Source organism: Aptenodytes patagonicus, chromosome 15, assembly GCF_965638725.1.
Source record: "Aptenodytes patagonicus chromosome 15, bAptPat1.pri.cur, whole genome shotgun sequence".
NCBI classification, from domain to species: domain Eukaryota; kingdom Metazoa; phylum Chordata; class Aves; order Sphenisciformes; family Spheniscidae; genus Aptenodytes; species Aptenodytes patagonicus.
The window spans coordinates 14,030,734-14,053,820 of NC_134963.1; the positions used below are offsets into that span (position 1 = coordinate 14,030,734).

A 23,087-nucleotide genomic window follows, 5' to 3' on the forward strand; every position below is an offset into this window, starting at 1 on the left:
GAAAGGAGACTATATAAAAGTATCTTATACGCAGGCACACGCACGAGGGTAGGTCTCCCGAAATGCCACTGAAGGCCTTCAACCTGCAGCATCCGGAAGGCTCGATATATGTGCTGGTACAAAAATAATCCGCAGTAAACATCTGTGGGTGCGTGCACACAAATACCTCTTTACACATCTGATGCACACTTTACATAGACAGGCATTTATCTTAATTAGCTTCAGTTCTTAAAAAATCTGAAAGGTGGGATTCTGACTGGGAGCTGGGTATCCCAGTGCTGTAAGCAGCTCTGGAAATTCACACTTTTCTTGCAGAAAATCACCCACCAGAATCTTTTTCATCGGGTATTTTGCTATATTCCCCCTCTGCTCTCTCTCCTAGATTACCCTACGGCTTTGTGCTACCATCTACTGTACGCTGTGCTCACCTCTTCATCCCCTTCATTTGAGTAGCAAAACTGGAGATCTACTCGGAAATCTTAAAATCAACCTGAATATTCATCCGAGTAACAGGTCAGCAGAAACAAGGACTGATGCAAAGTGCTGGCGGGTCAGCTGAATCCCCTCTGCTTATGTTTTATATCAGGCACTCAAGCTTGTCTACCGAGCAGTAGCAGTCCAGAAGACACAGGCTGGTTTATATCTTTCCTTCCCACCCCCCCACCCCCCTCCCCAAAGAGACTGAATTTTACTATTTTACAAAAATGGCAATTTTGGGCAGTGGAAGCTGGTCATGAGGTATCCAGCGCTCGCACACTTTAATGGGGAAGGTAAAATCAAGCAGATGGAGACAAGTGCTATCTGACTGAGAGGCAGCGTGGACTATTGCATGGCTACTGTCAGAGGGCGAAGCCTTTGGCAGTGCCCTTGATCTTGCTGTCACCCTTCCCATCCTTCATTTAGGTTGCTCTTTTCATACTGTAACCACTCTGGGACAAGTAAATGTCTCTCCTTCATGTAGCTCTTGGACAAAACCAGGACCCCCATCACACTATGACTCTGCTGTTTTCTAATAAATAATCGGAGCATGTGTGCACCATGCCTATCACCACAAAACCCAGGGTTTGGCTTGGGTTTCTAGTTATCACCTAGTGCCAATAATAATAACAATAATAATAATAATATGAACGTTGCTTTGTGGATTCAGACCTGCCAGAAAGGCAGTAAGCCAAGTATTACACTTGTGGGAGGTATCTTGCAGAACACTCCAAAGATCTTTTGTTAGGTCTGGCCTTATTTAATATTTTCATTAATGACCCTGTAAATGGATTACATAGCCCATTAATAAAATTGGCAGATGCTACCCAGTTAAGGGAACTCATGAAAGGCAAGAGAGGATTAAAAAGGGAGAAAAAGAGGGCAGAGAAAAGCAGAAAGGACAGAGAAAGAGCACAAAATTATTTGTGAGGATTAAATTCAGGGAAAGGTGGCTGGAGGATTATTCAAAATCCAGATTCTTCAATTGTGGTTTTATCCAAAATCCAGTGAAAATAAATTATTAGTCCCAGAGAGAGCACGGGGCAGGAGGTTAGCCTGAAGTTTGCAGTAAGGAGTGCCGGGAGGGCAGGTTACCGCAGCAGGAGCGCTGCTCACACACGGAGGTGGGATATGAGGGACGTGCACCCTTATTGCTGGGCAATCGCCAAAAAAGCCAGAGAAAGTTTAAGAAGAACAAAAAAGAAACGCTCATGCTGAAAAGGGCAGAAAGGACCTTCAGTTTTGAGGGCAGGAATCATCAGCCGCTACACACAGCTAGTGCAGAGAAGCCCCCGCATCTTTCGGTGTTCCCTGTGCTTCTCCCCTGCATCATCAAATCGACCTGTTACAGCTGGATCACTTATCGTTTGTGAGAGCGGCGCAGAAGATGCCAAACCGCAGTAGATATGATAGAGGCTGCTGACCTTGGACGTTGACTGCCCACCTTTCCCCCCCAGCTCTGTCACGGGCGTCTTGTGGAGCACCTGAAAATGAACACTTCCTAAGCGTGAGGGGTCTGTGAGGATGAGCGTAAAGATGACGCGTGCAGAGAAAAAGCACTTGCTCTCCCCTCATCACATATCTGGGATCCCATGACCGCTGCCCACCCCTCGGCTCGCTCTCCGTAGCAGTGACTGGGTGCTGGTGGGGACCGAGCACACGGTCCCGCGGCTCCTTCCTGCTGGGGGAACAAGAGCCTGGCAGTAAGCAGCCCGGGAAAGATGAGAAGATACAATGAAGCACGGGCAAGTTTAAGATGAATAAGCAGGAAAATCCTCCCCCACAAGCTCTGCTGGGGCTGAGAAGGGTGGAAGGTGTTGCAATTCTCCACTGATCAGAGACTTAAAATGAGACAGAAGCTCCTGAACGAAAAGTGAATTGATCAGGTACAAAGTGGAAACGGGGGGAAAAAAGGATGAACAATATGGCCTAGTAGGTGTTTCTGCCTCTCTCACCTCTGATAGGCATTTCAGGATGTATAGATGGATGCAAAGCAAGAAGCAACGTGGGCTTTCCGAGCGGTGACACACATGCTAGCAGAAGAGCTTAGATACCAAACAAACGTACCGGGTGTTCGGAGCCCCTCTGTCAGACCAGGTCTGTGGATTTAAGCTTAACCAGGGACAACACATGAGCACAAAGCACCAGATGTTCCACTGCTGGAAATCAGAATGGATCCAATGACATCAGGAAACCTACAGCAACATAGGATGGGCTGAGGATCTGGTGCATTATATACTCAAAGGCTTTGGATTTAAGCGTGTGTCCTGCTTACGGAGACAGGCAGGCTGACATGGACAAAGCACTCCTACCTTAAGCTTTTACAGGTTATCGGACACCTAACTGTTGAGGATCTGTTATGCCAAGGACTATGGCTTGGTTGAAATCTGCTTCCAGTTGTCTCACTTTTTATCCTGAATAATAATGATATTATTTGCTTCCAAAAAGAAAAGAAAAAAAAACCAAAACCCCAAACACTGGGACCCAGTTTACCATTGCATTACACCTGTTTTATATGACACACAAAAAATGAATTATACCAGTATAAAACCTACCTGTATCAAAGAATCAAACCTCTATTCTAATCCCGACCATTTCACTGACATACAAATCCCGAAAAACCTGAGTATTTTAACATTTTCTTTCTCCCTTTCAGCACTTGCTATTTAACTGTTTGCTTTTTCCTTTTTACACTCGGTCACCACTACAAAAATCTTAGCCAAACTATGTGAAGCCATGATTATGATTATGGCTTGCTAATGTAAACAGGCAGGAAGGGGTAAAAGAGTTTGTGAGGGAGAGAAGAGAGAGAGAGAGAGAGAGAAGGATCCAGATCCAGTTTATAAACATCCATCTCCAGTAATGAGTCCTCTAGGAAGAAATGAAAAATAGCCCAGGCCTGGTAAAGTCAATTAAGTTGCTTTTAAATAAGAGGTTACCCAGAGAGGCCAAGAGTTAACATGTAAAGGCTTATTGCCAGTGCTGTAAAAAATAAAAGGAGGCTTGAATATTTGAAGACATTTGGTTGCTATTATAAACAAGTGGATCTAATAGTGTGGGTACATTCATAGACTAACTGTAGAAGTTGGGCATCTTATAAGGACACATTGAACGGAAAAACTGCAAGGTTCCCTGGCTAAATAATTCCAAATGGGTCATTATAAAACCACTGATACAACACGTGTGGTTAGGACACAGGGCATTTATAAGAAAAGCTTTTCAAACCAACCAATAATGAGCAGCTAACAACAAGAGCACAGCCAAAGGTGTATGTAATCTGCAGAGAACACATGGCAAAGCTTTACGGTGCAAATTCTTATAATGACCTGGAGAGCAGATGGCCCTGACACCAGTTCAAGCCGTTTGGAAAAATCAACTAAGGTTTATCACATTCTTGAGATTCGGAATTGGGAAAGCGGGCTCAGTGATGGCACCTTCCAGGGAGGAAAGGGCTGTATTTCAAGAGACAAGAAAAGAAACGAGAGAAAAGACAAAGGGAGAACAAAGATGCTCCTCTTTTCTGCTGGAAAGTCCGAATTTTTCTCCTCAGAGCAAAGACTCATTTTTGTTTGGGTTTCAAGGAGATTACAGTGGGCTGCTAACATAATCTGGGCACAGACCCGTAATTCTTGCAAAGACAAGTAACTTGGAGGTGGAGAGGCATCATAAACCCAGGCACCAAAGTCACCTTCTCACAGAGGTCATCGCTGACGCACGCACCCTCTCCGAGGCAGGAGAGCTTCCCAAGACACCGTGGGCTGTCAACTTTTCCCATTGGAAACTATGGCAATGCTGCTCTCTGCTCCAACAACTCCGTAAGGACTGGTCCATTCCCACAGCACCCCGCGGCACCTTGTGAGATGTAACACGTCCATCCGTACCAATGGAGCCCTGTCCACAAGTACTTGCTAGTTTTTTCAAGGGAAAACAGTCGCTGTTTGACTGGCATACCTGACAAAGCCACAGCCCCCCTTCCCAACGGGAGACCCAAAACATCTGGCAGAAGTTTTGACCACCACAGACCTTACCTGCCACAGCCTGACGGGCAGCTCAAAGTTGGCCACTGACCTGATCTATTCATCCCCCCGCACCACACGTTCAAATATCTGAGCCTCTCCTCATCCTTCATACGCTCATCTTTGTATGAGACAAGTGAGGGACAGTAGATGGGAAAATGAGGTCCAAGGAAACAAGAGGGGCCATGTTTTATGATCCTAAAGAGGCAGACAGACAGACCCGCAATGAGGAAGTTTTCAGAAGCATCAACAGAAACTTGAGTTAAGCATTAGGCTGCTCCTGACTACCCAACAGCAGCAAATTGCCTCTGCCCATGTTAGACCTAGAGGTGAGTCTGCCCCAGGTGAGGCTAAAATGGGAATTCCCAGGAGACCCAGTATCCCGGCGCAGGATGCATCTCTTCAGCACAGCAAAGGGGAATTTGGGATCAGGATTCCCATTTTTGCGTTAAAATTTGAAGAACGGATCCCTCAGCATGGATCAACAAGTTGCTGCTCCCGTTCTGGAGCACAGCACTTATTTCCCTGCGCGCTCAGCAAGCAGCAGGACGGCGGGACCGCGTGCCCTGCTTTTCCCGAGCCTCCTGCCTGCCTGCCTGCCTCCTTCACACCCCCCTGTCAGCTGCAAGGGAACGTGAGATCAGCAAACACGAGGTCAAGCGAATTAACGTCACCAGAAAGGAAATGGGGTCAGAGTTAAGCAGCGTTCCCCTGCATCGACCGCAGGCTGAAAGCGTGGACGGGGACAATTAACTCAGCAGCTTGATGAGGAGACTACGTCTTCAGTCTCCTTTTCCTTCAGAGGGAGGGGAAGGAAAGGGTAGTCACCAGAAATCATTGCTACCTTACAACACCCACCTGAAGGACCATCCAGGAACACAGCCCCGCCACGCCGGGCCGTGGGCAGAGCCCCGGTGATCCGATAGCAAAGGCGGCTCCCACCCTGGCTGCCTTCTGGAGCACAGCGTGGGATGGCAGAGGAGGAGGCAGGAATGCAAATCTGCCTCTATTTGTTTAAGCCACCAGTAAATTAGCGCTGCAAATCTGCCAGGCTGACCCTGTGGTTTCGACAAGATTTTTTTCTGGCTTTCTGGTCTGGGGTATTATACACACAGGTTTACTTTCTAGCCCTTGATAAACATTTCTGACCAACTACTCAGGAGGAACCGGGTGGGGGGAACATTCCCAAATCCCAGCGCAAAACCCCCAGTGCCTCCCCCCTCATGTAAACACTGCTCTTGTCACAAGAGTCCTACACATGGCTCCCAAGGTGGGGGAATATCTCTCCCAGCCACAGTACCTGCATGCCGCAGGGTCAGCCTGCCAGCCGGCTGCAGGAAGGGTCAGGCTGGGTGTCAGCGAGTGTGTGCCGCACCGGGGAAGCCCTGGGCTTAGTTATTAACTTGTGCCAGCGCATGAGAGCAGCGAGAGCCTGGAGACACTGGGGAGAAAAGGAGAGGTTGGGTCCGTGGGGTGAAGAAGAGTCAGGTCTGGGGAGATGCCAACAAAGGCTGTCCATGAGATCCCTAAAATCTGGGTCCAGAAATTGTGCAGAGCCTCACTCCTACCCTCCGGAGACCCCACCAGCACCTCAAGCCAGCAGGCACAGCGGGGAGCAGACATGGCTTGGGCAGCGCTCCCCATCCTTGCCAGCCATGAGCAGAGCAGGCACTTGTGGCTCTTCCAAAGCTGTGGTGATGGGCTCCACCCCGGAGCAAACTCGCAGAATAAGGAACTAAATAAAGCCTTCTTAGATCCATTCTGTGGGTGAAAAGCTCTCTTTTAGGGATGTGCTTAGTGTCACAGCATCCAGTGCTACAGGTCATAAGACCTGGGGTCATTCCCAAGGACTCCAGCTCGGGGTGATGCTCTGTAGAACAAGGCCCCAGCGCTCGGCCTGTTTCCCTAAGGGAAGATGAGCTCGGCATGCACGTACCTGCCTCTCTTAGTTCATTTCTCTCTCTTTTCTCCATTCGCAGTTGTTGAGTGTTTGGTCCCATTTCCACCACGTTTAGCAGCCCGCTGTCGCTCTTATAGAAACAAAGTTCCTACGCAACACGGAAGAGGAAAAAGTCAGCGCCCTCACTGAGACAGCCATATGACTTCAGCCACACTGTTGGCCACCAGAGAACCCACAAACGAGAGCATCATTAGAAAAGCTACACACGGAGCAGTAAGTTCACTGGACTAGACACCAGAAAATCCCTCTCCGAGAATATGTTTGGCAACGAAGTTTCTTCAGTTTCACTCTTTGTTTGCCCTTTCCAAACATGCTTTTAAGATCTCCTACTGCAGAGGAGGTCACTAGGGAGAGGGGACTCACGCTGCGGAAGGGCTGGTCCGCCATTGCCCACGCTGACAGCAGTCTTTCTGCTTATCAGGGAGGAACCACAAGTCAAGCTGTTCTCCAAGAGCGTGGGGTAACACCTTATGCAGCACGACTGCGGCGGCTGGGAGAGCCACAGCGGCACTGCGAGCTGAGGTCTCACTGGCAGGGCAGGGAGCGTTCTTGGACTACTGGCAAAGGATGGAAAGAGGGTGCAGAAACGTCAGCATCAAGTGCAACGCAGAAGGCTGGCTCTAGGCACACACAATTTAGCAGGTGCCTTGGCAGCAGGCTGCCGTGCAATCAAAGAGCCCCGGGGAGCCTGTGCTGGCTGCTGCTGTGAAGGGCAAAGAGCTGCCACGTCATGCTGAAAAGCTCCCTCAGCAGAAAAAGCCCAAGTCCTCCAGCAGCAGCAGCGAGCCAAGCCCAGGTAGACTCCTTGCCAGCTCCTTCTCCTCCCCCTTCCCATGGCACAAGCAGCCCAGCCCCAGCCTCTCCGGTGCGGCTGGCTAGTTTAGTTTGTCCTGCAGCACTGAAAAGCCTCAAACCCACTCTGGCTGTGCTGCTCCCAGGTAATATCTGTCACACGTATAAGACTCATTACATACACCTCATCCCTTCTTCCACACACACAGCATCTCTCCTAAATCCCCCTTGTGCTAAAATACAAGAGCAGGAAAGAGAAAAGAAACAGAGATGTGCGATTGAGTTACAATTTGGCTGCTGGGTAGGGCTAAGTCAGGTCCTGCAGCTGGAAGGAACTGGATGGTCTCATAAATCTTTGGATTCTCGAGGAGAGCAACTCTCTGCTTGACTTCATTCAAACCTCCTCATCCCTGGGACACTCTACCTGCGTAGTAGGAAAGACCAGGAGCTGATGATCTGTGCCTGTATGAGCATCAGCCCTGTGCTACCACTTGGCTTTGCATGCTAAGGTGGTGCACAGGGACATGGACCGCTCAGCCTAGGGGACAAAGCAGTGGGCTGGCTCTCAAAACTCCCATTCCTGTCCTTTGCTTTTCCATGCCTCATTTTCCCCATCTGCAAAAGGAAGACCATGAGTCTTCATATGGGAAAAAACCTCTTGTATCAGCCAGGGGGTAAAATCCACTTAGTATTGCATCAAAAAAGGAAAAGTGCCCCTAGAGGGAGATCAGTCAGCACGGGGTTGTCCCTACGCCCCGGCCTCGATTAGATCCTCCACCATGGAATAAACAACTTTCACCTTGCCGTGACCCCAGGGAGTCCTACAGCCCGCCTACGTGGCAAAGCCACCAGCATCCCCACGCAGAGCCGGAGGAGCCCGGAGCCCCCCCCACTTGCAAGGGATGACCGGACAGCGTGGCCGGAGCCAAGCCCAGCCGGGACCCGTGCCCGCCTGACCGTGAGTCCCACTCCACTGGCGGGCGGGACACCTAAACCGCAGAGCAACTGCAGCCTTGAGCTGAAAGAAGGCAGCTAAGCATGTGGGAAAGGGCAGAGTTTTATTGTGCTTCACCTATGTAGAAATAAAATAATTGTGCTTCTTTGGGATGAAATATATATTAAATATATGACATACTGTGCTTCGTGGCTGAAATACATGTATTCAATCTGCCCGTATATTACTGCTCTACTACTTGTCAGGCATCTCCCCCAAGCTGAGGGGGAGGGATCCATCTGAGCTACCAATTAAAGCCCAGCTCTTGTTAAAGGCACCATTGTAGGGAAGGAAAAAAAAAGAAAAAGATAATTCTGTCAGCACAGATGTCTCCTACGCTGAGGGGTTTGCAAAGAAATAAAACCTGAGCAGCTATTATACCATTTGCAAAGTTATAGACTGTAAATAAACAGACCGGAGCAGTTCCCCCACCTACAAGATACCGCAAGTCAGTGGACGGCACTGACAAGCCTGAGTCTTGCTGTAACTGGCTTATCTTTCTAATCCTCTGGATTATTAATAGTAGTAAGGCTGTGATAGAGTCCAGAGGCCACACCGTGACAGACACCACTGTGTGAAGCGTCCTACAAACACATGGGGAGAGGCTGCTCCTGCCTCTCCGGAGTTCGTGAGGCAGAAGGATGGGGGCAAGGCAGGCACAGAGAGATTAGGTGAGGTGCCCGAGGCCACGGGGCATACTAGTAGCAGAGGAGAAAATGGATCTGCTTTCTCCCAAGCTCTTTGCCTATCCCATCAACTTCAGAGCAGGATTCTCACTGATCCCGTCTCCCACTTTTCCCTTCACAGTTCTTTGGCAACACAGTTAAAGAGAGCACCGGCAGCAGCCTCCCTTGGCTTGATCATACGACAAAGCCACACTAAAGGCAGAGAGAGGATCAGGACCACGCGGGACCCAGCCATAAGGTCCAGACCAGCTCAGTACCTGGTCTGACACAAAATCCAGTTCCTTTGCTATATTTTTAACAGGGTTAACCTGCCATCGGCTCAGCCAGCTAAACCTGTTCACCCCACAGCCAGACACTGCTAGGTCTGGTGCGAGGGATGCAGGAGGAGCCAGCAGCTGAGGAGATGGAGGCGAGGAGAGGCAGGGATTAGCCCACCCCTCTCCACAGCGGCTGGCTGACACGAGAGCTGAGCTGGGACATCAAACCAGGCACAAAGCTAGCGAGAAAAAACAACAAACCAAGTTTCATTCGACTGTTGCTACTCACAGTATGGAAGGGGACTCACTGCTCCACGCTGGTATTTTCTGATTTCTCTCCCCCCAAAACACCCAAAGCTTGTGATGATTTGTATACCGGGATATAGGGAGGTAGACATAAGAGGCAACAGCACCGCGCAGCATCTGCTCTAAGACCAAGTATGTGGGCCCCTGCAAGACAGCGCATGCAGAACTGGGAAGAGTCATCACCTCGTGTCATGGTTCAGCCCGTCTGCGAGACTGGTCCCAAGGAAGGACTGCAGCATCTCATCGCTGAAACCGGAGGCAGGAATGAGATGGGCTAGGAAGGACAGATGCCCTCTGGGATAGGATTTCTAGTTCTTTTCTTTTACTCAAGTTTGGTTTTTGTTTTTTAAGAGAAATCAGTGTTTTCTAAGGGCCTGGGATAAAGGCAGCCGTAAGAGGGTGTTGTTCCTGCCTCTGCAGCCTCACTGAGATCCTCCAGTGGGATCCCAGCAAGCTTCTGGATGTCCAAAAGAAGAGCCTAAAGTTCAACAGGAGCTCACAGCAATGCCAAACCCGCAGTCTCTGCCTGCCTCCTGCCCGCCCACCTCTTACTCCCACTCACTGCGTTAGAGGGAACCCTCTTGCTCCTAGCTCTGCCCATGCTTCTGGGACAAGGCGAGCCCGGGTGAATGGCACAGCTCTTTTCCCACGGACAGATCTCCTAAGCTACCCGCAGCCCTCGGCCGGGTCACCAGCCTGATCGCTGGTGCGACACCAAACGCTTTGAACACCCTGCTTCCATCGAGGTCACGGCTAAAATTCCACATCGCCCTCTTCCTGCATCCTCCTACCCAAAGCTGAGTCCTGCTCCGAATCTGCTGTCCCTGAGAGCATTCGCTTTGCCTCTTGCTCATTTAACTTGGCTCCTGCCTGGATGCCCACAAAGCCTTGAATTTCCTGCTGGCTCAGGGCTGCTCGCGCTCAGCTCCGTTTCCTCCAGAGGCAAATGGGTGCATTCACCATAGCAATAAAAACCGAGCGACATTCTGGGCACGGGGCCTAATCCAACTCCCAGCGAGGTGGAGGAGGGTTATTCCGTTCAAGGGCGGGGGGGCTGGGGGGAAAGGCAGGAGGAGGGTCCAGGCTGCAGGGATGGGACAGTGACATTGCCAGCTTGGGGGACCTCTTCCGAGGTCACCACTGGGAAGGCAGCAAGTGGTAAATGCCTTTTCCATTTCGTGGATGCCCCCTTGTTCTCATTCATGTTTTCTCAGTGCTACCTTGTGCTTCTTAAGCAAGCCATAAATTCAGTCATATGGGTTTTCTCTGTCCTCTTTTTTTTTTTTTTTTTTGACATCCATTTAATGACTTTTCTCTTTAATATATGGCAGGCATTTTCCTTCTAAAATACCTGAGGTTTAGGACAGGTAGTAAATGGAGACCTCTCACAGAACCACTGGCCCAGAACCCAGTCTTATTGGCGCTTAGAAAAGGAGATCCATTTTTCCTCTCTGCTCTTCAATTAGCTGTAATGTTTGCCTTTAAAACATAAAATTAGAAGCCTTTTTGGAGGCACAAAGCAATATTATACTGCAAAACACATTTTTATTCTCCCCTCCCTGCTACCAGTTTAGCACAGCAGATATATTAGACAGCTGGTTTCTAGGCACCGCTCTCTTCTGAAGATTTAGGGTCCGACTTTCAGTTCCTGTGAAAATAATGACCTCCCTTGCTCTTTGTAGGCCTGTGCTTGATCCTACTCATATTAGCAAGACCTTTCAGGTCGAATACTACAGGATTTAGTGCTGGAAAGCAGAGGCATTGAGCAGACAAACATCTCAAAGTCCATCCGACTAAGCCATTCATTGAATATATAGGTCACAAGTTCCTGTTCAGTACTGTCAGGCCTTCTCGCGTATCCGAGAGCTGCTTTCTTAAGAAAAGGCATAACACAGTCACTCTCGCCCATCCAGGTGTCTCTTTACAGAAGAATCAAGGAACAGGGATGGAGAAGACTCTGGGCGTGGGTCACTGGTGGGACACGGGGGTTGAGATCCCAGGGATTCATCCTTGAACGAGGCTGTGCTGAATGCAAGACTGGGTCTAACACCAGCCCCTTCAGCCCTAACTCCTGCCTGGACCAGGCTTACTAGTGATAAGCCCACCATGACAAAACCCTGGCACAGGAGCCACATCCAAAGTACCAGAGCTGCACGCAGCTCACGAACCGCAGGTTGGCTACTCTCGGTTAAAAAGACCAGAGCACAACTTAGTGTTTCTGCTGAACCCGAGTGCACACAACACCCTTCCCACTCCGGTCGCCCGGAGATCCCTTTTGCCTCCAGTTCAAAGAGGCTTTGAACCCATCACTACTCTAGGTAGGCAGGTTGAGCTCAAATTATAACAGTTGACGCTTTTGGCTCTGGAGGTCTCTGCTTTGATTACCATGAGGCTGCCCAACGCAGCCATGGCCACCAATACTTTTGTGAATCTTTAGTCGGGTGGTATTACAAAAGCGAAGCTAACCAAACTCAGAGGAACACCTCAACCGGTCGTACTCGGTGGGGATATCCAGCTGGTCCATGCCGTTCTCTTCCTGGCATTGGCCTTGCTGTCACAAATTCATAAATAAACACATTCTAAGACAAAAAGGCATTCACATTCATATTTTCTTAAAGTGGTTCAAATCACCCACAGCATACGAGAATGAAAAATGTCCCAGAACGGGAGCTATTGATCTCAAGAGGCAGTGAATTGTGCTCCATGTTGGATCAAAGGGGAGTACAAAGCAGAGAAGAGCCACTTTCTCCACCACACGCCGATGATTTTCCAGATGTCTTTTATGGGAAATAATGGCGCTCAGAGCACTGTTAACAAAAAGCAGCCAAATCACAGGAAAGGGAGTCTTGGCTCTTTTATCTCGCTAGCGTTACTCATCCATCCCCAGAGCTAGCCGATAGCAGACTGATTGGTTCAGAAATTACAGGAAAAGGGGGAAAAAATAAAAAGTCAACGAAACGACTAGGACACATTAGCAGATGTACCTGCCCCGGTAATTCTCTCTGTGCCCTCGATTCCCGTTCACCTTCCTTACCTGTTGGGACACAGGACACACACTTGGGGACATCAGTCACCAAGAAGAGAGGAGGATGGACAGGCCAGCTGTTGCACCAGGACCCCAGTAATTCTAGAAAACCCACCAAAACCTAGAAATACCCATGAGAAATCATGACATATGTTGCCTTGATACTTGCCAGCTCCAAGTAACAGAAAAATCCCTCTTTCCCTTCCCAAAAGAATTTCCCAGTGGGCACAAAGAAGCTGATTTTTCTCACTTTCTCCTCATTTTTACCAGAAATTTTTCCCCCCCCCACCCCAGTTCTGTGGCCTTTTTAGCCTGAAATGGCAGGAAGGGAGATTTCTGGCAGACAAAAAACCGAACCAAAATACAAAAATCCTGCGTGTGTTCAAAACAGCGGAGCCCGAGATTTGGCAATGACGCGAGTCCTCGAGGTCCCCTGCTCTGGTCCTGGGGTCCTCCGCCACTTGGCAGCCGGTTGGTCTCTCCCACCAGCCCTCGAGTGTTTTTACCCCGGGCAGTGGGAAGTGTTTTGCAGTGTGGATGCTCTGGGAACCGTTCCGGGTCCCGTTCCGGGATTGCCTGGGAACGTGGGGCTGAGTGGCCGAGGTGGTTCCTCTCAGACCGTCTACACATCTAACATAAAGCGGGTATGTTGCCCTACCGCTCTCAAATCTTTTGAAGTTCACCAAGTGCTTCAAGTCCCTTGTTTTGCCGAATACAGAAGAACTTTTCCTGCTTCTCCAGGTCTTCTCTAAGAAGAAACGATAACGGCAGCTGAACTCAACAGCCAGTCCAAGTGCCCAAAGCCACATGTGGGCAGCGAGAGAAAAGGGACTAGGTTTTAGGGGCGCTGAACCAGAGCTGTCCTCCTTGTCTTCACCCAGATTTGTGAGGGTTCAGCAGTTCTGAGAGCGGCTGCGTTTCTACCTAGGTGCCTAAAGCCGTCTGGAGATGAATAAATTTAGGTTTGCCCCTCCAAAGCCTTAGTGCGGAGCTTGACGTTCAAGAGCTCATTGAAAAAACATGGGACTTTGTGTGTGTGTGTGAACGCTGTTCATTGACATGTCTGAGGAGCTCCAAGTTTTCCACTCCCTCTGAGTTGTTTCAAAACTATGCGTTTTCACCAAAACCATTCACCCAAAACAAAACAAGTGGACTGTTTTCTGTCACAGTTTCAAAAACACCAACCTGCTCACAAGGCACGGCTTAAGAATCCCTCAATTAATGAAAATGTTAAATCGGAGGGAAAAGAAAAATCTTCAGGAAAACCGAAGAGAAGTTAAAAACAACTCCTTCAGGAAAGAGAATTTTAATTAAAAATAATATCCCGGAGGATAATTTATGTTTCTACGTAAGGATTTAAATTGCAGAAGCAGCAAAGTAGATTTTTTTTTAACGCCATCAGCATCCAAGAGTGGAAAACACTAGATTTCAAATTCATACATTCTATATTTGAACATCTTGTTTCTATTTAATAGAAAAGGCCTTCTTTCTCTGGGTTTTTCTTCCCCCCCCCCCCTTTCTTTTTTTTTCTTTTTTTTTTTTTTAAAAACCATATAATTCATCCTAATATATTACAAATGGCACACTAAAAGAGCATGCCCGGAAAATATTAATAATTGAATTCAAATGAATTTTTCCTACGAGTCCCTAGAATGGAGGGGAGAAATTCCTAATGTATTTGTGAGGGAAAATGGGGGGGGGGGGAATCGAGACAGAGTGTTTTTTTCCAAGCGCTCTGAGGAGCGGACCGTGTGCTGTGTGGAGTCTCTCCGAGCATGACAGAAAAGGGATTAAAGCAGGTGACACTTTGAACTTAGCTTAGATAAGTGACCCTCAAAATCAACAGTCCAAAAGTTTAGTACACAGATTCCCCGGACACGTCTAGTCGGGTCTTCGTCAAAACCTTCCCGACTTCAGTAAGTCACATTAAAATAAAGACGACAGGTTGCTCGGGTTATCTTCTAATATTGTTTTAGCCACTTATTAGCACTAATGGACAATTAGTGGCCGGCGCAGATATTTCGTGTAATACGAAGCAGAGGGGAAAATTCTTTGTTTGCTTCTGTGTGCGGGAACCACTTCTGTGGTTGAATGTATAAAAATAGCAGCCAGAAAAGAAGTGTGAAAGACACTAGTTAAACAGTCCAATTTCCAAAGAAGAATATAGTTGGAAACAGATCCTTCTACAGAGTTAAGAAATCCTCCTGATGCACTCGAAGCGTAAGGAAGTCTGCACTTTATAAACAACCAAATATATGCCCAGGATAAAAGGCGAGGCTTTTTGAACTCCTAGCTGGCGTGTTAGGAAGACCTTTAATGACATTAGCAGTTCTTCAAAACCAGAAAGGCCGCATTATTTCTGATCCTATATGGTCACCACATGTAGCTTTATAAAGAGGAAGAAAAAAAAAAAAAAATCCTCTCTTCATGCCAATAAATAACTTGCCAGAAGAGAAAATATTTACCGCTGCTTTTCAGAATTCTTTACGCATGCAGTAAAGTCCTCCTCTGAGAAAATGAGCCCGTAAAGAAACCCAGGGCGTTTCCTACGCAGCACTACCTGCGGTGCGCTCCCCTCCGCGGGGCTCCGCGCCCGCTCCGCGGCCCGGCCGCGGCCTTCGGTCCCCTCGTTAACGGCTCGGGGCTGGTGCGGTTCCCAGCGCCGGGGAGGGAGCTGGGATGCGCGGAGAGGAGCGGGCACCGGCGGATATAGTAGTAATAATAATTCATAATAATAATAACGATGATAATACCTGGCAAATAGCTGCGCGCTTTGCCTCCGCTGCCCGGCGCGCAGGCAGGGCGATCTCCTGCTCCGCGGACGCGCTGCTGACCGTGAGCACGGGATATTAACGGAGTTATAACTGAGGGCTAACGGACACATCCAGCCGCCTTCGGCGCTCGGCCGGGCTCGATCGCTTCCTTAAGCGGTGGAGTTTCATTAAGCCGGGACCCGAAGCGAGAGCAGCGAGCGGTTCCTCCCCCGCCGAGCCAAGGGCTTGGGAGTTAAAAAAAAAAAAAAAAAGAAAAAAGAAAAAAAAATTATATTCCCTGGCTCCGAGCAGCGAGAGAAAACACCCACCCCATCCCTGCACGCCGTCCGCGGGTGCGGAGCGGGCGCCGGCCCCTCTCCGCCCGCGGGAGCAAACCCTCCCGCCGCAGAGCCGGGGTTTTTCGCCTTTTCAGGGAGATCAATGGTTTGTTTCTGTTTTGGGGGGAAACGAGCTCAAACAAACACACAATAAATCATCCCCAGCCGCCGGCCCGGCCGCTCCGCGGGTCCGCCCGGCTCGGGGAACCGCGGCGGCGGCAGCTCGGCTCTCCCGCGGCCGGAGCTCCGCTTCGCTTTAATTCTCATCTCGCTCTAAGGGTGTTTTAACAGCCCCGTGCAGTTACAGAGAACGAGGATGTAATACCTTCCCCAAAGCTCTCGCCGCTCTCTTTTCCCTTCTTGCTTCAAGAACGCGTTTTCTAATCACGCTGAACGTTTCTACATTTTTCCCCCCCACACACACCTAAATGGGGCAAATTTGGTTTTGAAAAATTACCAGGAAGGGAAAAAAAAAAAAATACCCGAAGGATCCCAGCCTAAAAACACCCGTATTTTAACCCCCGGATCGCATCTTTCCCCGAGCGGTAAAGCCCAGAGGGGTTTTCGCCCGCTGCCGCCGCACCGGGAGCTCAAGAAAGTGGTTTCTGCGGGAAGGAAAACGATAAACAAACCCTTGGGCAGGCAGAAAACTTTATCCTGGGGATCGGGCTGTTTCCCATCTAGTAAATTCACCAGATCGTCTTAGTACGAAGCAGAAAAAATATATATACATAACGAATTAAACAAAAATTTAAGGGAAACTATGGGATTTTTGTCCCTACAAATAAAGGCGGAAGGTAGGAGAGGGTAACAGCTCAAGCAGAGGGACCTGGTATCGCTACGAGCTCTCAAACAATTGCAGTTTTTCCCCTTTTTTCCCCTTTATCCAGCCCGAGACACTCCGCTCCGGGGAGGGATTTTGGCGGAGGACGGCGGCTCTGCCCGCTCGGGAAGGGCAGAACAAGCCCCTTCGCTCGGAGAGGAGAGACACTGGCACCCTCAGTGGGTGACAGCACCCAGGCGCACACCTCCACGAATGAAATCTTTATTTTCTAGTTAGTTTGGCGCTTTTTTTTTTTTTTTTTCCTTCCCCCCCCCCCCCCCCCGAACTCTAATCCTCTCATTTGGAGCCGCGCTCCTCACGGTTGGCTGGACGCAGGTTTGCTTTTAGCCTGTGTGCTCCCGGCTCCGCCGTTTCTATAAAATACGGAGCCGAATTTATTCTTCTCCGTCCCCTGACAAAGGCGCGGAGCAGTCCGTGTGCCCGTCCCGGGCAGCCGCCGAGGCAGGAGCACCCTGCTCCATCACCGACAGCTTCCCACGGCGGACTCCGCTTTTACTGAGCCATTTACAAACTAAAAATACCCCTGTGCCACGCTTTTTTGGTTTAATATCGCACAAGCCTAAAGAGGGGGATGCCCCAGAGCTTTGCATTTCAAACGCTGCAAGTGTTAGACTCTCTAAAGTCGCTTGCAGAAGCGCTAAATTGCCCGAATAATACATTTATCTTTTATCCTCACGGTCTTCCTCTACGTCTAATTTTATCTGGGGGTCGTTCCTTTTATTTTTTTGGCCGCATGAAGGGGAACCATCGCCCGCCCGGAGCGCTGGGGTGGGTGACCCGAGGGCTTCACGGACAGAGCGCCCTTTTCCTTCCCGAACACCCGACCCCAGCTCTGCCCGGCAAACTCTCCAGCTACTTTCCAGGAACAGGAGGGAGAAAAAAGCTCTTTGCCAAACTATTCGCAAGAGCACTTCAAAATAAATGAGTTGCCTACTAAAACTTAATGTTATACAAGATGTCCATTTGTCTATATTAGATTTTAAGCAGCTGTTCGTATGCTCAAATCCACTCCCCCTCCCGCGAATTTAACTGAAGAGGGGGAAGCGAAGAGATAAAACAGAGCATTGTTTATTTTCCCGGCTCCTCTCGGCTCCCCCCCTCCGCGGGTGCGCTGGAGCGGAGCCTCCGCGCTCAGCCTGCGCGGAGCGGAGCGGCTCTGCACAAACAACGCCCCGTCATTAGGACGGGACTTGCTGGTTTCCCTAAAGCCGGGTTTAAATTGTTTCTTTGTTCCCTGAGGTGCCCTGAAAAAAAAAGAAAAAGAAAATGAAAAAGAAAAAGAAAAACCAACTGAGAACCGGGAAATGGGGGGGGGGGAAACGAGACAAAAGAGGACCGCGGGGGTCCGCGTCCCCCCCCCCCCCCCGGCCGCCTCTGTCTGCCCAGCGCCCGGCCTTATCGGAGCCCAGCGCTAAGAGGAGATAATTTGGACCGTGAGAGTGGGGGGTTTGGGGTTTGGGTTGGGTTTTGCTGGGGTTTTTTTTTCTTTTTTCCCAAGCGCCGAGGCCCCCCCCCCCCCCCCCCCGCAGGGCAGTGGCTGCCCGCACCGCCGGGCGGGGTGGCTGCGGGGACACCCTCCGCCCCACAGACGGGTTCCTGCCGCCGCTCCCCCCGGTCAGCCCCGGCGGAGGAGCCGCCGCCGAGGGAAAAACCCCGAAAACAAATATACGAGAAACGAGTTTTCACCGTTAGAAACGCCGGGGCTTTGCCGGGGAGCCGCAGCAGGCGGGGGTCGGGGAAAGCGACTCCCCCCCCCACTAAAACCCTTCCCAAAAGGCCGCCCCCCCCCCACCCCCGGCCCCATCCTCATGACCACGGTCCTTTCTCAGCCCTTTTCCCCCTTCCCCGGCCCTTTCCGTGTCTGTGGGACAAATCCCCTGGGAAACCCAGCTCCCAAACCCAGACTCCAGCATCTCTCACAGCACAAGATCAGCACGAGCTATACGTATTATATACATACCCGCGCTACACACACACACACACTCCTCCTGCCGCGCTGAGCTGTTCCACTACGATTTACTTCGCTTTCTACGTCCCTCATTAATCTCGCTTGCCAATTTAAACCGTTTCCCTTCTGCTGCAGCGATTTTTAATTTTTTTTTTATTATTTTTTTTTTTTTTTAGGGAAGGGGGTATTTTCCAAGCTGCTTGCAGACAGGGCCCCATCTCGGCGCTCCCATCCCCTCCCGGTTTTTCGCTCGGCAGGATGGGACCCCTAAAATTCTTTCCCCGCATTGTTCGCTAATTAGAGAGCCGAGGTCTGTAGGGAGAGGTAATAGAGGTTTGTTGGGGTTTTTTTTATTATTAAACCAACTGACATATCGGGGGGGGGGAGATAAACTTGCCGACACACAAGCCCTTCTTCGAGGTTTAAATATGTTTGCTCGAAGCCAAAATTCGTTGCTCTTTACTCGGGCAGAAAAAAAAAAAACCCCACAAGCGGGAGGTTAATAGCTTAAATGAGAGACTCGGGCAAGGAATGCAGGATCGGCTCCCTCCCCCCATCAATAGCCTTAAACGACTTTACATTTTTATACCCGGAGTTGAGTACTCAAGAACTCTGAGCGTGTTTGTAAGACTAGAAAGATCTATTGAGAGACTTTCTTTTTTAATAGCGCATTAATGTTTCCCAAGACTTCGTATTAACTCAAGAATCACTGAAGGTCGATTTGTAAGTGTCTGGACACTATAAAAGTGTTTGTAAAGCAAAGTCAGTTGCGTGCATTAAAATAAGGAGGTTCCTTTGTGAGATTTCATGCCAGGCCAGGAGCCCTTTTAAATGCTATTCAACTGCCTCATTAGAAGGAGCTAACAGGAGTCAGGCCTCCTCTTTAACCCCCCTCCCCCCGTGTCCTCCCCTCAAATCAGCCCTTTAATACAGAGACTGGCAGATTAGGGGCTTTTAAAAGCTGGGTCTGTCCCGGATAGCCGGTTTCCTATCCTGCTATTGTGACAGCTCTTCCCTGCTATCAATTACATCCCACCCCAAGCTAAACACCCCTCCCGCCCTCCGCCGAGCACCTCCACCAGCTCCGCCGAGGGGAGCGAGCCCCGGCTGCCCCGCGGGGCCGGCTCCCCGCCGCCTCCTCCCCGGGCACCGCGCTCCGCGCCTGCCCTCGGCTCCGTCCCCAAGAAGCAAGACGAACATCCCTCCCTACCCCCCTTCTCAGCAAAAAAAAAAACCCAAAAAAACCCACCCCACCGAACCAACAGTATGCCTGGACCACGAAAATCCGTTTCCGAATAGATTAACAACCCCTCCTGTGTTAACACCAGCTCTGTTCTTTTTCTTATTAGATGGCGGAGATGAATGGGGCAGCGGGGGGAGAAGGAGCGAAGCGGCGGGGGAAGGTTGGTCACCGTTATCTGTGCTCCACATGTTCTCTGTGGGTATATATAAAATATAGGAATGGAGTCCCCTTTAAGTAGTTCTTTTATGACTTGTTTTAACAGAAAACACAGAATAAGCCAATGTTTGATATTACAATATAAACCACATTTGTGGTATGCTAGGGGCTGGCTTGTTCCTCCCTCCTTCCCCCAATTCTGCCCCTCACCCAAATCTGGTCCAGACCCCACCCCTCTTAGCCAAGCGGGCACAGACCTTCCGCCCCCTGAAATGGAGCGTCCTCCCTGGTCTGCAGCCACGCAGAGGTTCAGCCCCTTGAAAGAGACTTTGGGCTTGCAGCTCGTATGAGTATGAACCTTCAAGTTCTTTATGATTGCTACTAGGCATAACGTTAGAATCATAATTCTCCATTTATATGGGGGCCTGGATTCAAAGAGCCTATTGGAGCCTGATAGAACAGAACAACGTATAAATCTGAAATCAAAGCCAAACATGTCCTAATAAAAACCAATCCAATGCAAAAATCTGGTGGAGAAACAGCAAACCCATTCTCGCTCCCATACACCAAGCCCCCAGTCCATAACTATATAAGAATAATTAAAAAGAACCCCAAGCCCTTAAGCTGGCCGCAAATACAGTCCCAAATGCCACGCGCAATCTTGAACGTGTGGGTTGAAATGCCAAGCGTCAAGGGAAAAAGCGCAGTTGAGAACTCGCCCGGGGCACTTGCTTTTGCAAATGCTCACAGGGTTGTTATACCCAAGAACAGAAGAAGCCATTTCACCCAGGCTGAGGTCTCGTCTCTGCTCTAAATCCAAACTCAGCCTCCCTTGGAAAGTCTGCACGCTTCTAATTTTAATCCGAATCGCGAGGTCTCCCCTTATGCTGGGACAAGTCTGTGAGGATGCAATTAGAGCCGACTGCAAGCCATCACCTTGTCATTGAAGTGAAATGGGTTTGTTTGACACCATTCTCGGGGTTAGAGCAAGGTCCCTCTTCAACCAGAGGAGGAGGATTGCTGAAGATTGGTCCCATGAGGAAGCCCTGGGAGGTTCGGACACCACAGGTGTGACAAAGGACATCAGGACAAAATGAAGCAGCATTTGCAACCTTAAATCTGGGCTATTACTGCAGTGGAAAGGGATCCTGATGGGAGTGAAATGTTAGAGCGCATGGCATGCCGTAACCGACCATCATTTTGGGTTTGTGTCTGCCCTAAAAAGACAAGTAGCCCTTCCTGGTAATTCCCTGCCCTCGCAGGGAACAGATACAATTCCTGATTTGCAGGGCCAAATATTCCTTTCTATTCATGTGAGCCCAGCTGCGGAGCCCTGATGACAGTCGTGTCTTAGCCTGGAAGGCCCCAGTTCAGAAGTGTACCCCATCAGCAAACCAATTCAGGACCTGCTTAACTTTGGGGCTGGATTAAATCGGCCTCCAGAACATGCTTTCAATTTATTAATAGTTTAAAGCAGCAGGAACAGATTGCGGGGGGTGGAATTTAGAAACCATGCTGCACTGGGACCTCTATGGGGTGAAAGCAACCCAAAAATCAAAAAGAGAGAATTATTTAGGCGATGAAAAAGTAAAAAGGATGAAAGTCTCCTCAAATAGATATATTTTAAAAGAAATGCCTCTGCCCACCCCCTCCCCCTGCTAGCATATTTCAAGCACTTTGGATGTTTGTGTCTGTCTTCCTTTCAAGGAACCCTGAGCACATGAATGGGCAGAGCAGCAGAATGAATGGGACACTTCAAAGAAAATGAAAACCATTACTGGGAAATCTGTTTATAGAGAGGATGAATGATTATGAGAGAAGATGCCAGCAGAGAGAGAACACAAGTGAGGGTGCTCTCTGCACAGTGCACAACATAACTCAGGGGGTTTCAGACCATTCCTTAGCAGTACACCCTTGTATAAGTTTTGGGTGAAAAGCGCACACACACCCCCCGCCCCCATCTTCCCAGCAAGCCCAGAGCCCCCTCCGGTGCCATGGGAATGGTAGCGTTCCTGTGACCCCCATGCACCTGCTCCTGAGCCCCCGGTGGGGTGACTCCCCCCTCCCTCCCGACGTCAAGATGGGATATTAAAAGAAATTATTTCCATTGCCTGGTGTAGATGAGAAATAGATAAACAGCGTGTCACTCACGTTCCAAGTGGTTAAACTCCATTTACCCTCGACACCACCGCACAGAGACCCTGCCCTGAGAACTGCGGATTTTATCTGAACCTTACAACATTCTCACAGAGTCTCATCCATCTCCACTATTGCCTTGTGCTACGTTTGTAGAGAGCTCTGCATTACGTGCGCGCTGCCTGGGGACCAGAAAATTGGTACTGGTTCCTCTAGACCCAGATGCAACCTGTCCTGAATCCATCTAACCCAATTGTTGGCAGCCAAACCGGGAGCTGGGCCTCTCTCTTTTGGGGAAGAGATGGGGAAAAAAGGGGCTGACAAGTATTCCCCTCTTGGCACCGATTGTACAACCAGTGTGATTTTCCACACAGGGAGCCTAAGAGATTTCCATGCCTCCATTCAGCATCTAAAGCATCTAGGCAGATCTACCAAGGCAGAACAAATGGCCCCTTGTCATCCCCACCTTCATCAGCCTTGCTCAGCAGAGCATATGTGCCCAGACACACGACAGATGGACAAATGCATTGGTTATCCCCCAAATCAGTGCTGTGGTTGAATCTTGCTTGCTGGCAGATAGAGAAGAGAGAAAGGCAAGTGATATGGACCACAGCAACAGCGCAGTAAGGCCCTATTTAGGAACCACAGCCTTACGCTAGAGCAAGGAGGTGGCAGTAGAAAAGAGCCCTCAACCACCCTTGTTGGTTTTGGCTTAAAGAGGCAGAAAATATTTGTGCTTCTTTGAATACTGATAATATTTGTACCATGACCAGTGTTTTTCACTGGTCATGACCTGTGGTTTTCACAGCGCTCTCAGGAGATGCGGGGAGATGAACGCTGACATCCCTGGGGCTGAGCCAGTGGCATGTGATATGCTTAGCATTAGTCCTCTGAGAGCTCAAGGACTGATGCTAACGCAGCATCATTCAGAGCACTAGCTGATGGAGCCGCCAGTTTTTCCCATGCCACTGACTTCTTCAGGAGGAAACAAATCCTTCCTAGGCATGTCCAGGATAACAGAAGACCCCAAGGAAGCGTGATGCCTTCACACTAGACAGGCCCATGTTCTCTAGGGTCCATTTAGCAAGGCAACGGCAGAGCTGGGACCATGCTGTTGGCTGGGTTACGCTCCAAGACCTCCAAACACAGCATCACG

General features: G+C 49.6%; 1 protein-coding gene across 1 annotated transcript in view; it reads right to left on the bottom strand.

The window, feature by feature from the left end:
• The window catches only part of TBX3 (T-box transcription factor 3), a 120,604-nt gene that overhangs the window by 30,400 nt on the left and 67,117 nt on the right, over positions 1-23,087 (bottom strand). The window lies entirely within an intron of this gene.